The sequence below is a fragment of the Electrophorus electricus genome, chromosome 7 (genome assembly GCF_041902795.1).
Source record: "Electrophorus electricus isolate QZ-2024a chromosome 7, ASM4190279v1, whole genome shotgun sequence".
Classification (NCBI taxonomy): domain Eukaryota; kingdom Metazoa; phylum Chordata; class Actinopteri; order Gymnotiformes; family Gymnotidae; genus Electrophorus; species Electrophorus electricus.
The window spans coordinates 30712501-30735561 of NC_137503.1; the positions used below are offsets into that span (position 1 = coordinate 30712501).

At 42.0% G+C, this 23061-nt stretch overlaps 1 long non-coding RNA gene across 2 annotated transcripts in view; it reads left to right on the forward strand.

Moving 5' to 3' along the window:
- LOC113592207 (uncharacterized) overlaps positions 1-6831 on the forward strand; it is a 30919-nt gene extending 24088 nt beyond the window's left edge. The window contains exons 3-4 of one of the 2 annotated variants that reach the window (XR_014124453.1): positions 4739-4799; positions 5113-6831. This is a non-coding gene — a long non-coding RNA (uncharacterized LOC113592207). Of the gene's footprint in view, positions 1-4738 lie in introns of both variants that reach the window. The other variant, XR_014124452.1, reaches the window with a different exon arrangement.
- The last annotated feature ends 16230 nt before the right edge of the window (positions 6832-23061 follow it).

Consider the following 23061-nt stretch of genomic DNA (forward strand, 5'->3'; position numbering starts at 1 on the left):
GAAAGCACTGAAAGATTTCCTCATCCTTATCCACTTCATCCACATTTCACTTGCCATTCTGATTTTCGTTCCCCTTTTTTAACACATGTGCACAATTTTAGTGAGACAACTGTTTGCCAGTTATAAATCCAACTTTGCCTTTACTTTATTTTTGGTACTTTAACTTCTGACAGCCTGTTTGTATGCAGGATGCACTGCTGTTGACAATGTGAGAACAAAGAAGTGTTTCCTATTAAAAAGTAGTGCCATCTACTGGTAGCAAAATTATTCATTTTCACCTCAGTTTTCATGGTGCGAATGCAGGTTGAGACCAACAGAACATGTTTTGTACAGCACGCTCCTCAACAATTCAACAGTCGTTGTGTTCAGGAATTTTTAATGCTTACCACACGTGCATCTGATACCTTCATTCTAGTCTTCTAAGAAGGACGGTTCTTTTAGAAAATGACTAAATTACATCCCTCAATCATCAAAAAAATGGAGCAAAGGACCATGTGCTATTTAGTTCCTTTAAGACTTCAGAACATATCATTACCCAAATGCTTGTAAAAGCAAAACACTGTGCTGTATGAAATACATGTAGCACCAAAAAGAATGAAAACTCTCTCCACAGCCCTGGAATGTAAGACAGGTTTGGGTTGTGACAAACACCCGCACAATTAATTACCTGCACGTTCTTTGTTTATCTGGCCTGTTTTTAACCTACTGTTTATGCGCAAACCAGGTCACAGATGTGATTTAAAGGGCAAGACTGGGATGATGAGTGAGATTCCTCACAAATGGATGCCATTCTTTACAAGACATTCCATCATTTTGTGTTTGGTATAGGTGGAGGATTCTGGCTCTGCTGACAGGGGCAGGTTACTATCAGCTGGGTTGAGATCTGGCGGCTGACTCAATAACAGCTCTACTGAACAACGTATTCCTTATCTACAAATTATTTAGGTACAAGTAAACAAGAAACAAGCTCCACTGGAAAAGAGTGGGCTTTTCTCTGCAGACCATTTTGCTGTTTAAGCCAGCCTTTACATTTCTACATGAAAATGCCACAGCCGGAAATCAGAGTTGTTGTCTTATTTAGCAGTGCTTGTGTGTGCTTAGGCTTGTGTGTGTGCATGTGTGTGTGCATGTCTTGCAGTGTACTGTGCTTAGCCAGGCCTTGGAGAACAGAAGATTAGTTCAGTTGTTTGTGTAGGATTCTATGACCTCGGCTCTTGCACTTACTGCAGAATTCACTAGTTTATGACATTCATACGCAGTGTTTGGACACTTTGCATTAATCAGCACACATCAGAAGTGAATAAAGAGTGTTGAAGATTGCCTAAGAATAGGAGACCTGCAAAAAAACTGCAAATTTAAGTTTGCCAAATGAGAAAAGATGAGAGGATATTCATTTAAAAGTGCAAACCATAGCACTGAGAGTAAGTCAAAAGGACTAAGAGCTTTTTTAAAGCCATGTAACAATCACAATGTTAGGAAATATCATCATTTTTGTAGCAAGTAAACAATTTTAATCATGTGTGTGAGTGTCTGTACGTGCTGTTAATTTGAAAGATCTTGTAGCCTCTGCACACCATTCAGAAGATTAATGTTGAGGGGCTCATTTCAGTCCTCAGATCTGAAAACAAACACACACACACACACACACACACACACACACACACTTACACGCGCACACAGATACACATATGCACACTTATGCACGCACGCACACACACGCACACACACACGCACACACACACACACACACACACTCACACACACACACACACTCACACTCACACACACACACACACACACACACACACACTCACTCACACACACACACACACACACACTCACGCGCACACACACACACACACTCACACACACACACACACACACTCTTTCACACGCAAAAAAGAAAATTCACATGAAAAATCAGATTCCCATTTTTCAGAAGGAACAGAAAGGCAGTGGCATATACAGAGAAAGATAAAATGTGTTCCCTTTTACTTAAAATAATCTTGAAAACCATTGGTTCTGCTGTGTGTGTGTGTGTGTGTGTGTGTGTGTGTGTGTGTGTGTGTGTGTGTGTGTGTGTGTGTGTATGTGTATGTGTGTGTGTGTGTTTGAACAAAGGAAAGAGTGCCAAGGGTCACCCAGCTGTCTATGTGTCACACTGTAGAAGGAGGGCAAAGGTGATATGCATTCATTTACACAAATATGCATACTCCCTTAAATGTAACCGTGTGTGTGTGTGTGTGTGTGTGCGCGCGTGTGTGTGTGTGAGAGAGAGAGAGAGACTGAGTAGGCTGAATGGCTGAGCTCTAATCAGGTCACATGTGTGTCCTCTGGTAAGCCTCCGGTTCCCCTTCTGTTCTCTTTCTCTCTCCTTTCACCATGTTGTCTTTCTCTTTTTTGCCTTTCTCTCACCCATGCTCTTCCTCACTTTCTCTCTTTTCACCTTGCTCTCCCTCTCTTTTTCTCCTTTATTTCTCTCTCTCTCTCTCTCTCTCTCTCTCTCTCTCTCTCTCTCTCTCTCTCTCTCTCTCTCTCTCTCCTTCTGAAGTTGCCCAGGGCGATGGAGCATCTCCTCCACTGGACTGCCATTCCACTTATTTATGTATTGTGTGAAGTGAAGCGAGACTTGGCTCATGCCTCCTGACCTCAAAGCTACATTGTACTTTGTACTGAACAGAGTACTTAAAATGGTTCAAATCTCTGACACTTCACTCCCATCAGCGACTCACTGCTGTCCTCCATCTCTCTCTCTCTCTTTCCCCTCTGTCTAGCCTTCATATTTCATCTCATATCTCCCATTTTCCTTCTATCCCACCCCTATGAGACCTTTGATAAAGACAGGTTATTTAGGATGAGTTATTAATCTGGCTAAACCCCTGGTACGAACTATTAAGTAAAGGAAACCTGCTATTAAGAACACTTCATTCCACTGCTTGTAATGGTCTGTTTGTAGTTCATCTGTGGATAATGTCAAATGCTTCTTTGTAGCCAAAAAAGAAAAAGAAAAAAAAAAAGCCACTCAAAGAATACCGAGGAGCATTATTAGCCTCTTTTTAAGACAAATACCATTTGGGTCCTTTGCCTGGAACAACATTAAAGCTGCGTTACACAGTTATGACAAAAATGTGAGCTTTAATCACTAGACACTAGCACTAGCTTTAATCACTAGTCATAATGCAGCCAAGACTTTTATCATAGACGGCATGGCTAGCATAGGTTTGGATGTGTCTTGAAAGATTTAATGTTAGACATTAGCTTTCAGTGCTATAGCAACTGTCCTACATAGACAACTGAAGGCTGCAAAGGCTGCAAAGTGATTAAAAGATCAGCATGCCGTTGCTTCTGATATTTTGATGGAATTGTAACAACTAATTAAGTTTTGGTAATTTATGCGAAATATTGAAAAATCACTTTTTATGAACAGTGTGGGAGCTAAAGCACTTTAGGCATGTATGGAATGTGCAGTTATCCTTGTTTATATTTTGTACTAAATTGAGAGTATCGTGGGAATGGCATAAATATTACAAGTACATAAGTTATTGCTAGCACATAATATACTTATAGATGGCAGGAGTGTAATTTATAGACATAGGATGCTTTTCTTTAGGTTTGGGATTAGGCTCATAATCTTCTGAGTACTGTCACTTTAAGATATGAATTACTGCTAAATCATGCTATTATTCTTTGGCTCTCATTTTTTTGTGTGCCTTGTACAGTTTTAGTTTTTTTGGTCTTCGGGGAAGACAGTGGTCCTGGGAGCAACACAGTTTTTTTGTACCGTGTTTGCACCGAATTAGGAATAGCTTCGCTTTTTTAGAATCTTCTTTGGGATGTGATTCGTTAAGTTGGAATAAACGCATTTATTGTTTTAATGTTTACGCCGACTCCTGTGGAAGTTTCTTTTCCTTTGACGATCGAGTCAAGAAACTACCTCGACTACTGTGAATCCCGCAGTCAGTGTGCATTATGTAACGTATATTCTGTGAAATATACGTTACATATTCTATTTCATCAGCATTCTTTTGTAACAGCTTTGCGCTTGGCAGTAGTGTTGATCCACTAAACCCCGCTCATAACAATCTCAATTCCTTAAAACGATCTGCACATACTTAATACTTAAATTATGGATTGTGTTAAGTGTTCGGAAGATGTTTCTAACTTAGGATGTCTGGAGGCATCCACTTTGTGACCCCCAGGTGTCTGGAGAGGAATTCTGAGAAGCACGGAATACACGTATTCGGTGTGCAGTCAGACGTGCTCAGGTTTATTGTGGAGTGACATGAGTAATTCATAGCCAACGTGACTGCGACTAAAAGGGGAACTACTGAGGTTTCAGGATCAGACAGAGACCATGAACGCTGCGTATTATTAGATTAGCATATTCTCGTAATTAGTTAATATTGCTATTACAGGATATAGGTCTTCCTTCCAGCAGACATATAAACAAAAAGAACAGTTGAACATCAACAAAACAAGACCAAAATATCTGTTCAGAAACTGGACAGTATTAGTAGAACATATTTATAGTAAATATAGTCAACTCAGCAGTGGAACATTACAGTAGTACATAAAAGAAGAAGTCCTGTGTGGTCATGGGTCTCGGCTGCGTGAGAGGAACTGTAATAACATTAAAGATTTTATTCTTACAGATTGTGTATGGGAAGCTCTATTAATGTCAGTCTGGACACTAGAGACTGCCTTGAACTACACCTCTGCATTTTTTAATCTTCCCCAGTCGAGAGCTGGCACTGAAGAGCAGAGAGATGCAGAGAGATGGAAAGGCAGGCCCAGCTGAGGTGAGGGTATGGCCATGCGGAATGGCGTTGTTCATGATAAAACTCTTCCCTCTTCACCTGATGATAACAATCCGTGACACCCTGAAGAGAGACTTCATCCCAGCGAATGAGCATGGAGTTTGTCCTCCAAAATAAAAGTGGAAGTTGAACTGCAGTAGTAGAAGTACCGTTCTCAATAAGTCATAAGGGATATTTGCGGAGACAGTAAGGCTGTCTGGCCTCAGGCCTGAGAGAGAGGTATAGCACTCTGTATGTGTTTGTGTGTCTGGTTTTCACTTCACTTCTCTGATGCTTGATCCATTTTGACTTTTAGTTGCTACTCCAGCGTGCAAGAGCAAAACTTTTGACTTTTTAATGGCTGTGGAAGAAACTCGGTGCGGCGTTCGGCCGGCTGGCAAGTGGCGGAGGGGCCAATCAGCGCGCGAGGGAGGCGAGGCGCACTCGCTCTGGAGTCCACCTGAAAACGAGCCCGCCAAACGAAGACGAGTCAGACAGGGTACAGCTGAGTGGGGCAGATACTATGGCTCCACTGTGCGTGTGCGTGTGTGTGTGTGTGCACACGTGTGTGTGCGTGTGTCTTTGTGCTTGTGTGTGTGTGATTTGCAGCTTGGCTCGGCCAGTGCGAGCATTTTGCAGGGGTGAAGAGTCATCGCAGTTTTGGAGTTAGTACACTGTTGTCTTTTTTCCTCTCCATTTCCCACAGTGCGACGATGACAACATAGCAGCTGCCTGCAAATCACTGTCAGTCTCGCCCCACACTGATCAAAGCTCCCAGCACTCTCCTCTCGCTCTACCACCTCCCCAAACACTGCTAGACTTTTATCATGAGAGCAGTTTTCTGGCGGTGAGGAGAGTGTGTGTGTTTGTGTGCGTGTGTGTGTGTGAAGAGTATGTGTACGTGTGTGTGCGAGATAACCCCCAGAAGCGAAGGCTGAAGCACGAAAGTGCAAATGAATTCATGTAAAATCGCTCGACAGGCCTCACTTTTAACTTCTAATAGGAAGATCAAACGTCTGCTCCTCTTTCTCTCGCCTACCCCCCTGCCTTCAGATAACTCATAAATTAAGATTACTGCCTGACTTTTTAATTAACCCACTCCAAATCCCTCACTTCTGCTGCGAACTTGCCCATTCCTAACTAATACATCTACAAAATTGTCGGATTAATTCTTTTCTTTCTTGCTGTCTTTCTCTCTCTCTTTTTTTGCATGTGTGACTAAGTCTTTTACATGTCTGCTTATGAAGTGTAATGATAGTAAAGTCCTTATTAATATGAAGACATGATGAATTAGTCCTGTAATGATATGCCCATATTTGTCATTTATCAATTGATTTCCACACTAGTGGCTGCAGAATCTTGTCTATGGTCTTTATGTAAATTGCTTCTGAGGGGTAAGGGGAGACCCAGAGGCATAACATTTACATAGAAAGTGCATGACAAACACCCCGATCCAGTCTGGAACACCCCAGTCTCAATCAGAGGCGAATCATGGATGGTGCTACATGTGGACCTGCATGACATCATCACTGACACGTCTTCGGCACACTGGGCTTGCGTCTGTGGTGAGACGTCCCAGAGCAGCAGAAAGCTGCAGCACGTGGCGCAGGAGGCCAGAGAGACCCTGCACAAGGCAGACGGACGAGAGAAGCTCTCGGGTGTGCGTCATCAAATCTCAGCAAGACACAGAAATGTGCGTCAACGCAGATGGAATAGTACTGTCTGCATACTGTGTATCTGTGCTGTGCGTGCCTGTGTAAATTTGCACGCGTGTTATTGCTCTCTATGTGTGAGTATGTTTACTGATTTGCATAATGGTCTGACAAGACAGTGTAGAGTCAAGATAACTGCCATGTTTAGTACAGAGCAAATCTGAAATAAATGTCAGTAAAATAACATTCACATTTTTAGATTGTGATAAAAATGTAACAAAATCCATTTGCCCTTTTATGTACTATATTTATATAAGTATGAGAAATAAATCTTGTTTGTAAGTAGCTGTGAAGTACTTTTTTAAATCACAGTGCTGCAGCATATATATTAATTGAGATGCTCAGTATATTCCAAATTGCTTGTATATAACACTGGAATTCTATAATTATTCTGGGGATCATCTAGGAAAAGTTCAACATTAGGGCTTGATGTAATGACATAACGCAAGTTAAAAATACATAATGACGTAATGCAAGTTAAAAGTACATTTACACTTCGCCTCTCCTTTTTTTTTCTCCCAAATTAGTCACAGTCAGGGGCCCTTGTTGAAAGGGGAAGGTCTGTATACTCCACTGTCTGAGTGTGTCTGAGGCACGTCTGTATCTTTTAAAGCCATTACCACACACCATCTGCACGGACAACTTCCTCAGTAGGCTTGGAGAGAAATTCTACACTGTCTTAAAAAAAAAAAAAAGCCTTCAAATTTGCCATGAACTGACAAGTCTGTCTCCTAACCAATGGACAGCACATTGTACAGATGGGAAATTAACCTAAATCTCAGCACCAGCACTCACTGAAGCCATGCTGGCAAGTGACAGTAGCCAATAGCCCTTTGCCTAAAGGAAACTGCTTTCAAGTGTTTTTTTTTGTTGTTGTTGTTTTGTTTCAGAGCTTGTTTTGTTTCAGAGGCATAATCTGCCTCGATTTAACTGGAACACAAAGACAGCAGATATCTTTGATCGGTTGTTTGTGAACACATCTATTAATTTGCTGTTAATAAATCTTGGCATAACACTTACGTGAAAAGCAATTAAAATCCCATTATGCTTCACCCAGCAGGGTGTGGAGCATGTCTATCTGACTAGAGGCATGTTGTTAAAGAGACACAGCAGAGGTGATGAGCTCTTCTAGATAATGCAAATTTCTCTCCATCATTTTTCCTTTTTAAATATTGAAGGGAAAATGTTTTCAATTTCAACCGAATTCACACACCAAATAAAATGGGGTGTGTTTCCCTCGTCCTCATTCTCCCTTTCTATCTATTCCTCTGAATCCATCTCTGCTTCCCCAGAAGTGGCTAAACATGTTTTCTGGGTGAACATGTGTGAACACTCGCAGACTAGCGCGCTGCATGTGTGTTGGACCCTGGCTGACATTCTGCAGATGTTTACTCAGAGCTCTATCTGGGTTTGCAGTGCACACAGTATAACAGGCGAGAAGAGCACTGGGAAAGAAACGGAGTGTAAAAGAGAGAGCCAGTGAATGGGTCATTCAATTCCACAATATTTCCTTTCTCAAGAAAGCCTTTCCTTGCAATTGCTAAAACGTCGCAAGAGCAGATTCAGCAAAAGTGTCTGAAACAGTCTCTTTCAGAACAGACTGCTGAATAGAGTGGTGGAGCCCACAACGTGAGGAGACTACATACTATGGCCACACAAAAATGAACATTAAATAATGTAAATTATAAACCACAGGTTGACTGCTGATTTAAACATATTTCATGGTTATAAATTTTACAACCTAACTGTAAAAAATAAAATAATAAAGTTTTCACAGAAAGAAATGTTCACAATATGTAATTTAATAATAAAATGGATAAACTGTCTTGTGTAATGGGTTAATATTTTACCAGTGATGTCTCGTAAGATGTTCTTAATTTGCCCAGATAGACACATCCATATTATGCAAAGGCATTCCTGTTAGAGCTAGTGTCTATTACTGCACATGTCTGGCTGAACTAATCATAGAACTCTGGTCTATCGTCACACACCCACACAATCGGACCACAGGGAGTTTCTTCACTGATCTTTTTTGCTTTTTTGCTCATTATATATATATATATATATATATATATATATATATATATATATATATATATATATATATATATATTTTTTTATCATCTTGTCAGGTTGGATAGCATCATCCTCTGAGAAGCAAAAAAGAGAAAGACACACAAGCCCATGGGCATGAGAAGTGAAAGTGTGACAAGACTTTCTCAACTCCCAGCGCTGCTGGTTGCTGGTAGTTACACCATCACTAGCCATGCCCCACTCGCCGTTATCGTGTATGACTATAAACAGGATTGTTGGGACAGAGAGTAAGCTAGAGAGAGAGAGAGAGTGAGAAAGAGAGAGAAAGAGAACAAGGGAAAGAGAGAGAGAGAGGAAGAGACAAGGAAAGAGAGATGGAGATAGAGATAGATAATGAATACCTTTTTAAATATGTAGAATGCCCTTATTGTCTTTCAACAATATCATGTGTGAAAAAGCTCCCCTACTCCAAATTTGTAAATCCATCAGCCTGCAAATGAAACTAGAAACCTTACTCCAACTCACCTGGTCCAGTTCATCAAGGTTTTCATTACCATCTGAACATTAGAGCCAGGTGTGTTGGAACTAAACTCAAGCCCCGTGGGTCTCCAGGACAGGAGATAGGCACCCCTCTCTGTGTGTGTGTGTGTGTGTGTGTGTGTGTGTGTGTGTGTGTGTGTGTGTGTGTTCCATAAGCATGGATGCAGTTTTTTCTAGAAAAGTACTGTGTCCTTGCTGTGCTAAAATCCCATAATAATCCACTCCGTCTGAGAGCCGCTGAATCGGCTGCCTTTTCTCTAATGGATTAAATAGGCCCATTGTAGCATTCAGATAACAACGTGGCAATGCATTTTGAACAGATAATAGGGACTTCTATCACAACAGAAATTAATAGCACCAACTCTTCATCTGCCTTACTGACAGCCTGATGCATCTTTCAAAAATGAGCACATATGTACACACACACACACACACACACACACACACACACACACACTTCTTAAAATGCAATCTATGTTGCACCTTCTGTCTCAAACATAATTCATGTTTTCTTAATGCCTCTTGAATGATGATCACACTAAACAGAGCTTTAGACATTTTTTTCAGCAAGTGATTTATCAAAAGCATCCTCCAACACACCTACACAAAGGTGTCTTCTGTTGCTGAGGACCCACTTCCAGTGCATGTCACTATGCATGTCCGACATGCAGCCCTCCAGAACTACCACACACTACATGCCCCAGAATCCTCCAGGGAGATCCTCATCTCCTGAGTATTGATTGCCTTCACCTGTGCTTCATTAGGTTGCTTATTTATAAACTACTCACCGTCATACTCATTGTGATGGATTTGAGGTTCCCTTTGTGCTTTTCCATGTTTTTGACCATTCTCAGTGTTATATTATAATACTTGTTTTTGCCTTGCCTTGCCATATTCCTGTTTGCTCCTATTCTATTGCCCGTGCCTGCTCCTCGACTCTGTATTGCATTTGCCTTTTGGGATTTGTTTGCCTAGACTGTATTGTTGTTAATAAACTGTTCAATTGATTGTCATCCATGCGCGTCTGACCTATCTTGCGCCATGACAGAATACTTTGCCTACTTGCAGACAGCAGATTTGGAAGCCATAATGAATTCAATTGCAAAACAAAGCCAACTGTTGGAACACCAGCAGGTCTTAGAGGGATTCACCCGAACCATGGAATCTCTCGCCAAGCAACAACAAGAGCACCAGGCTCTGATGGCTCAGCTCACAATGCAATTGCAGGCTTTGGGTTCCTCCTCTTCCTCCAGACATACCGCTCCTGTGCTGCCCTCTCATCTGGTGGTTTCTGGTGATACTCCCAGTGAGTATTTCCGAGATGGTGATGGAACTCCTGACATTTTTGATGCAGTGTTCCATATTTTTCACCAGTTCCACTACCATTTCTGATCACGTGAAGATATCGTTCCTGATTTCCCGACTTACAGGCAAGGCTCTAAAGTGGGCTATTGGAGTATGGAATAGTTTTCATATAATGCCTTAAAATCAGTTCCTTGTCCAATTCAAGGCTGTCTATGATCACATGGCGGTCGAACCAGTGGAGAGTTGTTTGTTAAATTATGTAAAGGTAATAAGCCAGTATTTGAGTACACCTTTGAATTTCGGACTCCAGCCGTTAGTAGTGGATGGAATGGACCTTCGCTTATTCTAACTTTCCGTAATGGCCTTAATGAGGAGATATTAACCGAATTAGCCTGTAAAGATGAAGGGCTCTCCTTGGACCAGCATACGACACTGTCTATCCTACTGGATAATATGTTATGTGAACACAATACTCACAGAGCAATACTCCCACTCCCTCATCTCACACACTATGAAAAGGTCAACAACTCAGAACCCATGCAGTGCGACTCCTTACATCTGACACTAGAGGAGAAACAAAGATGATGTTGAGAGGTACGTTGCATGTACTGTGGAGCAGCTGGACACATCGACAGAGAACGTCCAGCTGTCCCACACAGAGACAAGGTGTCGACCCCTAAACAATAGGTGGATGCTTCTCCACACACTAATGTGGTGAGTGTTCCCACAAAGGGGTTGGTAACTAAATCATTCCTAATTCCAGTTATTTTGCACTGTCAGAGATCTCTGTCTGTTTTTGCTCTGATTGACTCCGGAGCTGAGGGAAACTTCATACACAGTACATTAGCCAAAGATCTACAGATCCCCCTCAACCTACTCCACCAACCTCTCAACGTTTCTGCCCTGTATGGGGACCCTGTGGGGAGGGGTTCTATATGTCAGAGGACCTTCCCCATCAAGCTACAGACCAGTGCATTCCATCATGAATTCGTTACATTCCTGGTTTTCGACTCCTAAGAATTCTCCATCATCTTAGGTCTTCTGTGGTTAAAGAGACATGATCCCCACATCTCTTGGCCCAACAAGGAGCTGTTAGCCTGGTCCCCATCCTGTCATCGGTATTGTATCCAGTACCCACCTTAGCCATCAACTCCCCTACTATAGAAAGCCCAGATATCCAAACTCCAACCCGTATTCCCCCCATATTCCAGGACCTGAGAAGTGTTTGGCAAACAAAGAGCCACGCATCTGTCACGTCCTTGCCCCAATGACTGTTCTGTCGATCTTATAGGGGGAGCACCTTTGCCTAAAGCCTGTATCTACCCTCTAATTTGAGTAGAGGAGCAAGCCATGAAATCCTATAACCAAGAAACCTAAGCCCAAGGCTTCATCCAACCTCCATCCACCTTTCCTGTGACTTCAGGATTTTTTTTGTGAAAAAGAAGGTTGGTGGGCTCCATCCCTACACAGACTATAGGGGGCTCAATCAGATAACGAAAAAATACACCTATCTCCTACCTTTAATCTCAGCTGTGTTGGAACAACTCAGAGAGGCTAAAGTGTTTATTAAACGACTTAAGAAGTGCATATAACCTGACATGAATTAGAGAAGCAAGTGGAAGACAGCATTCATTACCACTAGAGGGTACTATGAGTACAGGGTTATGCCTTTTAGCCTCAGTATAGTAACCTCCGTATTCCAGGAATTCATCAATGACGTCTTAAAGGACATGATTGGCAAATTTGTCATAGCTTACATAAATGATTTATTTGCCTGATTAGGGTATACACATTAAACATGTCCTCCATCTCCTTGAACATTGGGTTGTGGTCAAGGGAGAGAAATCAAAGTTCCACCTCCCGACAGCCACATTCCCGGGTTATATCTTAGGGGCCAATGGGGTCACTATGGATGATTGCAGTGTGGAGGTGATAACCAACTGGCCCAAAAAAAGCTCAGATAAAGAGCTTCAGCGTTTACTGTGCTCTGCCAATTTTTACAGGTGCTTCATTAGAAAATTTAGCACCACTGTTGGCCCTCTTACTAACCTCTTAAAGGGAGCTGTTAAAGCCATCAGATGGTCTATACAGGCTGAGGAAGCTTTCACAGCTCTGAAGATAGCTTTTACATCAGCCCCTGTCCTACAACACCCAGATGCTTCCAGGCCATTTGTGGAGGAGGCGGATGTCTTGGAGACTGGGATAGAAACCATCCTGTCACAGGAGTTGGGTAATCCCAGTAAATTACATACCATAATATTCTATTCTCAGAAACTCAACCCATTTGAGAGGAACTGTGGGATTGGGGAAAAAGAGCTGCTAGCTGTTAAACTGGCCCTAGAAGAATGATGATATTGGGTGGAAGGAGCTAATCATTCTTTCATGGTTTTGACTGAACACAAGAATCTCTACGTAACATTAAACAATTAATGTTTAAAACATGACGAGCCTGTTGGTCTTTATTCTTCTCCTGGTTTAATTTAAACATCACTTATCGCAATTCAGAGACTGACTTGTATCTTGGGCTCACTCAGGACACCATGGGGAATTACGCACAAGACAGCTTATCACCAATCGATATTGGTGGAAATCAGTAACCCAGGATGTGCATTGGTTCATTTCTTCTTGCTCCACCTGCTTTCAATGTAAAACCCCTAAGACCCTGTCATTACAAGTACTGGAACACACTTGGTCCCACATTACCATAGACTTTGTTACGGATTTAGCCAATTCCGAGGGGTATATGACAATTCTTACCATCACTGACTGTTTCTCCTGTGGAGTTAAGTTTGTCCTGTTCACGACCATACATACGGCCCTCCAAACAGCAGAGGCTTTGTTCAACAATGTATTCCGTAATTACGAGATCCCAGAGGACATCTTATCAGATAGAGGGCCCCAGTTCACCTCACGTGTTTGGTTGGCTTTTTTTGAACATAAATGGTGTGTCCATTAGCCTAACCTTTGGGTACCATCCCCAATCTAATGAACAATGCGTGTGCACTAATTAAGAACTTGGTAAATTTACATATCTTTTATTTTAAACAATCCTACGGACTGGTCCCATTTTTTATTATAGGCAGAGATAGCTCAAAATTCTCTGATCAAGTCTGCCACAGGCTTGACCCCTTTTGAATGTATCTTAGGATATCAGCCACCTATGGCGCCATGGACTGCCAGCCCCTCAGATGTTCCTGCAGTAGACAACTGGATGCAGAAGAGTCAAAAGGCCTGGGAGGAGACCCAACAATGCATAGAGGTGGTCCTTCAATGAAACAAAGAGAGAGCCAATCACCATCAGGGTCAGGCGCCAGTATATCAACCTGAGGACAAAGTTTGGCTGTCCATTCATGACTCTCATAACACCAAGAGATGTAACAAATTAAGAGCCAAATACATAGGCTCCTTCAAGATACTCAAAAAATTAAATGATGTGATGTATCAGCTGGATCTTCTCCCCAGATTCAAGGTTTTGTGGTCCTTCCATGTATATCTGTTGAAAGCCGGTGATTGTGTATGTGGTGCATCAACTGCTGGATTCCAGGAGATGCGGGGGAGTTCTATTGTATCTGGTTGATTGGGAGGGCTTTGGTCCAGAGGAGCACAGTTGGGTGCCTGCCTCTGATGTTCTTGACCCTGCGCTTATTAATGACTTTCACAGCAGGTACCCTGACAAGCTTGCCCATCGTTCCAGGGGTTGACCACACACTAGGGAGGAAGGCATGCACCCTGGGTGTGGCAGTATCAGCTAGGTTGTTCTAGGGGTTCATGTTCTGGCACAACGAGGGGTCCGTGGAAGTCCAGATGGTTCCTCCAGGTGACATGGGCATCCCTGTGCCTTGGCAAGCCCCATCTTTGGTGGGGGGTGGTAGGTTGTACTGTCATGCAGCCCTCTATACACTATACACGACAAGCCCCATGCAGCCCTCTATACACCATACACTACAAGCCCTAGAATCCTCCAGGGAGAGCCTTATCCCCTGAGTATTGATTGACTTCACCTGTGCTTCATTAGGTTGCACTACTCACAGTCATACTCATTGTGAAGTATTGCCTCTTTGTCATAGAGCATACCAAGCATTGAGAGTTTACCTTTGTGCTTTTCTGTTTTTTAAATTTTTTTACCATTATCATTGTTTTGTTCTGCTACACGTTTTTGCCTTGCCTGTTTGCTCCTATTCTCTCACCCATGCCTGCTCCTTGACTCTGTAATGGATTTGCCATTTTGAATTTGTTTGTCTAGCCTGTATTGTCAACAAACGGTTCAATTGATTGTCATCCATGAGCATTTTACCTCTCTTGCACCGTGACAATACATATATTTCCCTACCATCATCATTGTTATATTCATAGATGTTGATCTCTTTAACTTTTAATATATTAACTTTAATTAAGCTATTTTACACTAAGTTTTATAGAGGGTTACAGACTCCCTGCCAATCTTACTGAATTGCGTTTAATTTGCTCTGGAACGTGATATCAGTTTTCATGTTTTATTTTCATGTTACAAGCCACAGAGAGAGGCTTTGACTCCAGGTCAGTTAAGCATTGATCAATATTCAGAATAACTGTCTGGCAGGAGAGACACAGAGCTGATTGGTTATAATAAAGTATTCATAGCTTACGTGTCCATCTGTGTTCCTGCCAGCCACATCTCCTCTCTGAGAGTAGCAGATGCGTTACATTAATCAAATTTATTGAAAGCACACTCTAATTATAAGTTGTGCATGAGGAAGACAGAAAGAGAAAAGCAGAGATATCCTCATAAGAGTGCTCTAATGTGTGTGCATGAACGCATGTATGTGTGTCTATGTATCAGCGTGCGCACGAGTGTGTATATGTCTGCAGCTGTTGTCTCATTGCTATTCAGTTGGCATCGGCCTCGCTAAAATAGGAAGCAATTACACAGTGAACCTGCAGTTAAAGTTTGACTGGCAGCTGATGTTTAATGCATGCTCTAGAGCAAGAAAGCGGCAGGGCCAGCAGGGGATGAGGGCCATGCTCTTGGGCCCAGACGCCGCCCCCCGAGGCCGGGATGTACGGCAAGCCCTGGATGCCTGGCACCGGGACATGCTTCTGGAATAAACACTGACACCAGGAGCTTAGGCAAGTGCTGGCAGTTTAGCCATAATGGACATGTGACACCCAACTTGAAGTTGAGCAGGGCAAGATCCTCATGTAACAAGTCTAGACCAGATTATGGCTCTCGAAATTGCTGCCGTCACTGAGAGGCACTGAGGGATGTGCTATCATACTGCAGAATGGAAGTATCATTTTGCCTCTTCGGTATCTTATAAGTTATTCATTACATTTCAGCAACTGCTTCAAGTGTTCATGGTACACTAGTTGGCGAAAAGTCTCCAAAGTTCATTTTTTCTCATAAATGTTCCATAAATTTAAGAGGAGATTAAAGAGTGTCCAGTAGTATACACTTTGTAGATTGTGACCTCAAAAATTGAAGCCAACATCCCATCTTCTAGGATGCACTTTTTAAAAGTACTTCCTCGCTGTTCAGAGGAGCTATACAGTCAGGACTGACACTTAACTTCACCTCTCATTCGATTTTGCAAAGAGCAGCATGGTGAATCTTTCTCTACTGCCATAATGGGAAGTAACATCCAGCCTGTGTGCTCCCGGGTCACAGGTGGGCTTCATTTAGGGAACACTGGGCCACTCCACAGTGCTGTGTATTGCATTCAGGACAAGCTTCATGGGCATTCACATCCATTAGAAGAGGAACTTGCAAGCCTTTATATTTTTCTACAGGAAACAGGAAACAGGAAAATAATTTTACATATAAAATAAATTAATAAATGTAGCTTTTTTTTTTTTTTTTTTTTTTGCTAAGAGCTCTCAGAGCTCTGAATCTAAAAAAGAGAAAAAGCAGTAAAGTCAGATATAGCCACTGCTCCTCTCAAAAATGTCAAGAAGCACGCTGGCCATGGAGTGGTTTCATCTGCCGCATATGTGTGCTGATTGGGTCATATACACAAACTAATCAGAGAATGTTTGATGAGCACCTAGTGCATTCAGCTAGTGTTTTTACAGGAAGGATGTGCAGGAAGTGCCACCCTGAAGCACTGTGGGATACTGAAATACAGGAAGCGATGACGCTCATCAGGAGGCTGATGATGATTGACAGGCATTATTATTATTCCAATTTGAGATATGCACTTCCACATTCCCCCTCTGACAGGCCATCATAATACCAACGGACTATCTCTGGCCTTAAATGCAGGATACTCACTTGAAACCATGGTTACCAGATGAGTGAGTGATTTGAGGAGCAGGATAAATAGGCCTCTCCCAAAACTGATGAAGCGTAGAAGAAAGGGAGAGTCCACTGCAGGATGACAACTAAGTAGGAACTCACTTTTACATGTTTTAAAGAGCTCTTCAAACATCAAGAGTTCCTCTGCCACATCTCACAAAATGGAGGGAGTCACTGGCACTAGTTTTTGGAGGTTTAGGGATTTTGGAAACTTGAGACTAATCAATCTCAACTCATTTTAAACAAATTAGAAAATCTCATTATTTGGAGTTTGTGTTCACCTTGTCTGGGAATGTATGGGGTTACTGTAGTTAATGGGATGGTAATTAGTGTTTGATATAATAATTAAACATGATCTGTTCCCAACAGTACTGTGTTACTCAAGCTTGGTGTAATTATGCACTGTAGAGCCTGAGGCCACCAATGCTTTACTCACACCCAAAACGCCTTTGTTTGTGTGTGAAAGTGGAGAGTAGGACACATTTCTCTCGCAAGCCTGCTCACAGCAGCATGTTTATTTTGGTAAGATTAATCATTAAATACATAAGATACATTCAAATAAGAATGACTGGTCTGTAAAATAACTTGCTTGGCGCTCAGGAAGTGGACTTGCAACCCCATGCCCTAATTTGGTAACATTTCCAGACACACAGGAGCTGCTACAGTTATAGGCTGTGTAATGTGTTGACATAGTTGGAGGGATGTCTAGAGTGGTGCTTGGTCTCAGCATTGGAATTTAAAAGATAAAAGACACAAGAGCAGGACATCCTTTATTCAGTAAATCCTTGCAATCACATTCTAGGCAAATCAAAATGGGAAATTCAGGTGAAATTAACATACCACAACTTGTCCAAAATTTGGAACAGTAAAACAACTCTGACTAAATGGGGTCTTCCAATAGAGATGTGTTTGAGGCAACTCCATGCTGGGCCAGACATTGCAAACATCACTGGGACTTGTGTGAGTGTGAATTAGATTATTTATAGTGTTTTTGTTTCCTTAAATTTGTTGTTATTGATTACCATTATGATGTCTGAAGATGGTGTGAAGTCAATACAGTCTAGTAATGGTATGCAGGGTGTCAGAAACAGTCCTGAGAGTCTCTGCACTGAAACAGACTCGGTACTCTGTGTGGATGTGTGCATGTGCCTTTGAGCTTCACTCTGAGAGCAAAGAGAATGTAAACACAGCCAGACATCTTTAAATCGCTGGCTCTTAAAGGAGCCTTGGAGCTGAGACATGCTGGAAGGAGTGTGAAAGAGACAAAGTGAAAAACACTCGCAAAAACTGATGGCATAGATGGTACAAAGCTATAGCAGAGCTTCAGCGGGTGCTGTGGGTGTCATGCACCCACGGCCAACTATGCAGAGAAGCCTCCAGAAAGCAGGATTTATGAAACCATAGCTTATCGTTTTACATTTAAGAAATAAGTTATACACAATGTCTGGCCATTCTCATTTTTACATTCGCTCGGGAAAAGTACAAACGTGCTGCTTCCCAGATTCCACCACTTTGCTTAGACTGTTTCCATGGAATCGTGAAGTGCATTTGAAAGAGTCAGAATACATCTGATACATTAAACACAAGCATGTTGTTGAACAACAAAATAAGTGAAACAGACATTAACATTCATATACGTGCGTTCTTGATTTTTACAATGTAGAAACAATTTTTACTGTGTGATTGTTCAGATATTTATTGTAATATTTGTACTAGGGTTAAATTCACAGTTCTATGTATTTTGTTAGTGTAGGTTTTATACAGTTTTTGTAGGCTTTATCGCTTGTACCCATATACCGAGCATGCACGTTCAGTCCCTTGTACAAAGATAACAGTACAACTAGAGACAAATATAATCCTGCATCCCTATCTCCAACAACCTTGGGTGGCCTTGATTAAGCACCGAAAGGGTTTCTAATCTACAGGAGGAATATGACCATATGACCAGTGACCAGGATTTATGGTTCACATTTCCTGGCAAGATCTTATGGTCTGACTTTGTGTTTCTGGGCTCACTTTGTTAACTTTGCTCTTCTTGCCATCAGAAAGTTGTATAGACAGTGCTTCAGTCATATCTGAAGGTTTCTGTGGCAGCCAGAGACTCTTTAGAGATGAGACACTTCGTGCTTGAAATGTGTTAAACAGAGTGCTCCCATGCTGAGTCTCCTCTCAGCCCACCACACAGCAAACCTGTTGCTTCAAAAGACTGTGTGGGTTCATGGCAGTAAACATACATGCAACAAACCTTATCTTTTGGCCTTTAAGTGGGGTTGCCTTTTTATTCTATGAAGATTTTTGGCTCCAGCTGTGTTCGTGGAGCTTGTGAAGGACAGTATAATGCTTTGCACTCAGGTACAGCCCTCCTAGAAGTAACTCCTTTCTTTTTTCTGCCTTGCTCTTTCTCATTCTCTCTCTCTCTCTCTCTCTCTCTCTCTCTCTCTCTCTCTCTCTCTCTCTCTCTCTCTCTCTCTCTCTCTCTCTCTCTCACACATACATACACACACACACACAGAGTGTCAACCTGATCTCGATAACAAGTGCTCCTCTTGCTGACTTTATAGTGCAAATGGGTGTGATACTCAAAGCGCAGGGTACATTGGCAGGGGAATAGGACTTCCCTGTATTATTTATATTCCACAAACCCTCCAGCCTCCAGCTTTAGTTCATCGACATACAGCCTAATGAAGCTCTGCTGAGGGTACACATGAAACAAAGGCTGAATTTTATGCAAAAAATACACCAATGTGCATCTTTGACTGGAAGTCATTTAATCGTAAACAAACACGCCAGTACAGGAGGCAAACTGCTGGCCAGCGGTCTTTTGTTTCGGGTTCTCTGCCCTTTTCCCCATCTCCTCTCATATTCTCGCTGTATATCAGACTGCTGGGACTTTTGACCTTGTTGGTAGTAAGTGTTGCCATGGAGATCCTAACTGAAGCAAACACATGTATTTGGGATCCTGGGAGATGTCCCAAAATGGCTCATGCCTTTACTGGCTTTGGACACAGAAGTTAGCTGAGTTCCAGATCATTACTGTACCAGTCTGACTGCTGCACCTTTCTCACATTATTACCCTGCCCTCCTCTGTGTTCTCACTTTCTCTCTGCACCTGGCACGCTCCCTCAGCTATCTTCTTCTTGCCTTCATGTCTGCCTGCCTCCTGGCCTCTGAAGGACAACAACACTTCTTTGTTTCCTCCTAAACTCAAGTCTGAGTATGAGTGAGCTGTGCTCACTGAAGTGAAGGCTGAGCTTTTGTGGGTACCCTAAGCCTGACATATTGATTGACTCTTACTCAGATGATGAATAGAGCTGTTCCCACTCCTCATCCGTATCTTGTTATGGATCAAGTACCTGAGATAATATTTCACAGCTAACTGACAAGATTGCTGTTGAACAGGAGGGAGAGCTTGGTGGTTTATTACAGTGTAGGGGGAAACATTTTGGTAACAGTTCAGATATTTTTTGCCTTTAAAAACTAACGATAACAATTACCAAAGTCATAATACTGTTGTTTGGCATCAAAGTGTATTAGGAACACCATTTGTTCTCAGAAGAGCCAGAAGAGAGTTCTTTGTGGCATGGATTCCACAACATTGTGGTAACATTCCACAACATTGTGGTAACCTTGGTTAAGGTTAACATGATTTCAGTATGTAATAGCTGCAGATTTATCAGCTCCACAATAATACTGTGAATCTCCAATTCAACCACATGCAAAAAATTTACTGGATTCAGATCTGGTGACTGGGGAGGCCATTGAAATGCATTGACCTCACTGCCATAATCAGGTAAGGTATATTTATTGCAAATTGTGGCCATAAAGAGATACACATGGCTAGCATCAAAACTTGGATAGACTGTGGCATTCAAACGATGCTCAGCTGGTATTAGGGGGCCCAATGTGTGCCAAGAAAACATTTCCTTTTCTACATCACCAACACTAGGCTGATCTGCTGACACAAGCCAAAACTAAACATCTTGCTATTTATGTGAAATTCTGAAATACTTTTCTGTTTACCACAGTTGTAACGGGTGGTTATTTGAGTTACCATAGGCTAGTCAGCCAGAAGCCACCCAGCCGTTCTCTGTGCTCTTTCATCAAAGCGACATAACCACCCGCAGAAGTGCTGCTCGCTGGGTGTTTTTGTGATTTTCGCACCATTCTGTCTAGGCTTGCTGGAGAGTTCTGTCCCAAAGGATGAGATCAATCAGGCATTCCCATCTGGATTGGTATTGGTTTGGAGCTTTGCTGGGAGGTTATGGTAATCAGATATTGTTAAAAAAAAAAGCCCGTCTTCCTGGGCGAGGGGTAGGTCTCTATGCTTTTTGGATGTATTTAAGGTTTCTATGGTCTATATGCACAATGAATTGACAGAGAGCTTACCCCAAACTAATAACACTCCTCCAGTGTTAGCTTAGTGCCAAGGAGTTTCCCATTGCTGACATCATTGAATTCACTGTGTGGGTCAGTTTCTAGACAAAGAAAACAATAGGATGAAGCTTAGGTGGTTCTTTCATCTTCTGTGAGAGGTCATCTCTAATCCCACCGCAAATGTGTCTGCTTGTACTCTGAAGGCCAGTGATGGGTCTGGACAGCAACAGATTGTTATGAAATACATTTAACAGTGTTATGTGAGGTCAGTAGGTAACTACCCTAGAATATGTAACTGCCCTAGTCAGTAAGTAACCACCCTAGTAAATGTAACCGCCCTAGTCAGTATGTAACCACCTTAGTAAATGTAATTGCCCTAGTCAGTAGGTAACCACCCTAGTAAATTTACCCACCCTAGTAAATGTAACTGCCATAGGCAGTACATAACCACCCTAGTCAGTATGTAACCACCCTAGTAAATGTAACTGCCCTAGTCAATATGTAACCACACTAGTAAATGTAACAACCCTAGTGAGTATGTAACCACCCTAGTAAATGTAATTGCCCTAGTCAATATGTAACCACACTAGTAAATGTAACAACCCTAGTGAGTATGTAACCACCCTAGTAAATGTAATTGCCCTAGTCAGTCTGTAACCACCCTAGTAAATGTAACCACCCTAGTGAATATGTAACCACCCTAGTAAATTTAACTGCTCTAGTGAGTATGTAACCACCCTAGTAAATGTAACCGCCCTAGTCAGTATGTAACCACCCTAGGAAATGTAACTGCTCTAGTCAGTCTGTAACCACCCTAGTAAATGTAACTGCCCTAGTCAGTAAGTAACCACCCTAGTAAATGTAACCACCCTAGTGAGTATGTAACCACCCTACTAAATGCAACCGCCATAGTCAGTATATAACAACCCAGCAAATGGAACCGCCCTAGTCAGTAAGTAACCACCCTAGTAAATGTAACTGCCCTAGTCAGTATGTAACCACCCTAGGAAATGTAACCACCAAGTAAATGTAACTGCCCTAGTCAGTCTGTAACCACTCTAGTAAATGTAACCCCCCTAGTCAGTAAGTAACCACCCTAGTAAATTTAACTGCTCTAGTCAGTATGTAACCACCCTAGTAAATTTAACTGCTCTAGTGAGTATGTAACCTCCCTAGGAAATGTAACTGCCCTAGTCAGTAAGTAATCACCCTAGGAAATGTAACTGCCCTAGTCATTATGTAACCACCCTAATAATGTGACTGCCCTAGTCAGTATGGTACAGACTAAAAAATCGAATCACATAAACACGGCTTTACTTGTCTGAACCAGTAAAGGTGAAAGGCTTTTAGGGGTCTCGGTCACCAGTGGAATCTGTATCATTAGCCCATGTTAACCAGGTCTAGTTAATAGGCTTTGGCTATACTAATGATTTCATATTCAAGAAACTCCCACTTCTCAACTGAGTGCTAGGCAATTTCTAACGAGTAGGCTGCTGTCTTTTTGCTTTGTTTTTTTTAAAATAAATGACTACATCAACTAAAAGGATGTTGCTAAATTGCAATCATTATATTCCAACAAAGTATGAAAAATTGGGCTCAAAAAAGCCACAACATTCTGTAGCCTACCTATGTTGGGTCTTAGACTGCTGGAGAAGGGACTTGATCTATGGACAACCTTTACACATCTGCTGAGTTGTTCATGTATCAACACATCAAATACAGCAGCTTGTGGGTGCCTTTACTGGTTGGCACTGCAGACGACCATTGTTCCAAACCTCTGGTAGTTCATTGATTAGCAATCCAAAAATAATGGAAAGTAATCAAAATGTGCTACTATAATAAGTTAATCATTTGAATTAGGTTACGAATACATTTTAATACATAATCAGTAATCTGTAATGAAGTACATTAGTAACCCTCCCAACCTTGATGCCACAGTATGGATGCTGTAGTGAATCAGTGTTTCTGGTTACTGAAAACGTCCTTAGCAGGAGACAGTGTGGAAAGCAGTGTAGCACATAGCACTGCA